Here is a 2,500-nt window from a genome sequence, read left to right on the forward strand (position 1 = left end):
CGCCACGCCACGCCGCGTCCCCCACAACCAGGGTGTCGCATAAGGCGCTGCGAAGGTGGACCTTGATCCACATTGGGCAGAGCCTGAGTTGAGGCCCCCCAGCACGTGCCTGGGGACCAGGCGTTGAGGAGTAGGCCTTTTTTTGAGGGCCCAGAAAGTATTTTGGCAATTGTAGCGAGGTTTTGGAGTTTTATCCACAACCTTTACCTGCCTTTTTTTCTCTCCGAGCATGCCAAAGTTGAGAGAAAACGCCGTTTGGCATGGACGGGAGGAGGTGTGGAGGAGTAGTCCATTTTTGAATGGCAGCGGAAAGATTTTGGCAATTGTAGCGAGGTTCTTCGGACTTTTATCCACAACCTTTACCTGCCTTTTCCTCAGCGAGCATGCCAAAGTTGAGAGAAAACGCCCTTCGCCATTGACGGGACCAGACGTTGACGACTACGTCTTTCTTTTTTTCACGGCGCCTGAACGATTTGGGCAATTCTCCACAGCGCGTTTACTTTTTATCCACAACCTTTACCTGCCTTTTCCTCAGCGAGCATGCCAAAGTTGAGAGGAAAACGCCGTTTGGCATGGACAGGAGCAGGCGTTGACGACCAGGTCTTTTTTTTGGTCTTTTTTTTTCACAGCGCCGGAAGGATTCAGGCAATTCTCCAAAGCCGGTTACTTTTATCCACAACCTTTACTGGACCTTTTTTTTCTTTTTTTCCTTTTTTCTCTCTCCGAGCATGCCAAAGTTGATAGAAAACGCGGTTCGGCATGGACGGGAGCAGGCGTTGAGGAGTAGGCCTTTTTTTGAGGGCCCAGAAAGTATTTTGGCAATTTTTTACTTTTTTATCCACAACCTTTACCTGCCTTTTTTTCTCTCCGAGCATGCCAAAGTTGAGAGAAAACGCCGTTTGGCATGGACGGGAGGAGGTGTGGAGGAGTAGTCCATTTTTGAATGGCAGCGGAAAGATTTTGGCAATTGTAGCGAGGTTCTTCGGACTTTTATCCACAACCTTTACCTGCCTTTTCCTCAGCGAGCATGCCAAAGTTGAGAGAAAACGCCCTTCGCCATTGACGGGACCAGACGTTGACGACTACGTCTTTCTTTTTTTCACGGCGCCTGAACGATTTGGGCAATTCTCCACAGCGCGTTTACTTTTTATCCACAACCTTTACCTGCCTTTTCCTCAGCGAGCATGCCAAAGTTGAGAGGAAAACGCCGTTTGGCATGGACAGGAGCAGGCGTTGACGACCAGGTCTTTTTTTTGGTCTTTTTTTTTCACAGCGCCGGAAGGATTCAGGCAATTCTCCAAAGCCGGTTACTTTTATCCACAACCTTTACTGGACCTTTTTTTTCTTTTTTTCCTTTTTTCTCTCTCCGAGCATGCCAAAGTTGATAGAAAACGCGGTTCGGCATGGACGGGAGCAGGCGTTGAGGAGTAGGCCTTTTTTTGAGGGCCCAGAAAGTATTTTGGCAATTTTTTACTTTTTTATCCACAACCTTTACCTGCCTTTTTTTCTCTCCGAGCATGCCAAAGTTGAGAGAAAACGCCGTTTGGCATGGACGGGAGGAGGTGTGGAGGAGTAGTCCATTTTTGAATGGCAGCGGAAAGATTTTGGCAATTGTAGCGAGGTTCTTCGGACTTTTATCCACAACCTTTACCTGCCTTTTCCTCAGCGAGCATGCCAAAGTTGAGAGAAAACGCCCTTCGCCATTGACGGGACCAGACGTTGACGACTACGTCTTTCTTTTTTTCACGGCGCCTGAACGATTTGGGCAATTCTCCACAGCGCGTTTACTTTTTATCCACAACCTTTACCTGCCTTTTCCTCAGCGAGCATGCCAAAGTTGAGAGGAAAACGCCGTTTGGCATGGACAGGAGCAGGCGTTGACGACCAGGTCTTTTTTTTGGTCTTTTTTTTTCACAGCGCCGGAAGGATTCAGGCAATTCTCCAAAGCCGGTTACTTTTATCCACAACCTTTACTGGACCTTTTTTTTCTTTTTTTCCTTTTTTCTCTCTCCGAGCATGCCAAAGTTGATAGAAAACGCGGTTCGGCATGGACGGGAGCAGGCGTTGAGGAGTAGGCCTTTTTTTGAGGGCCCAGAAAGTATTTTGGCAATTTTTTACTTTTTTATCCACAACCTTTACCTGCCTTTTTTTCTCTCCGAGCATGCCAAAGTTGAGAGAAAACGCCGTTTGGCATGGACGGGAGGAGGTGTGGAGGAGTAGTCCATTTTTGAATGGCAGCGGAAAGATTTTGGCAATTGTAGCGAGGTTCTTCGGACTTTTATCCACAACCTTTACCTGCCTTTTCCTCAGCGAGCATGCCAAAGTTGAGAGAAAACGCCCTTCGCCATTGACGGGACCAGACGTTGACGACTACGTCTTTCTTTTTTTCACGGCGCCTGAACGATTTGGGCAATTCTCCACAGCGCGTTTACTTTTTATCCACAACCTTTACCTGCCTTTTCCTCAGCGAGCATGCCAAAGTTGAGAGGAAAACGCCGTT

Source organism: Babylonia areolata, unplaced genomic scaffold (genome assembly GCF_041734735.1).
Source record: "Babylonia areolata isolate BAREFJ2019XMU unplaced genomic scaffold, ASM4173473v1 tig00020065, whole genome shotgun sequence".
Lineage (NCBI taxonomy): Eukaryota > Metazoa > Mollusca > Gastropoda > Neogastropoda > Buccinidae > Babylonia > Babylonia areolata.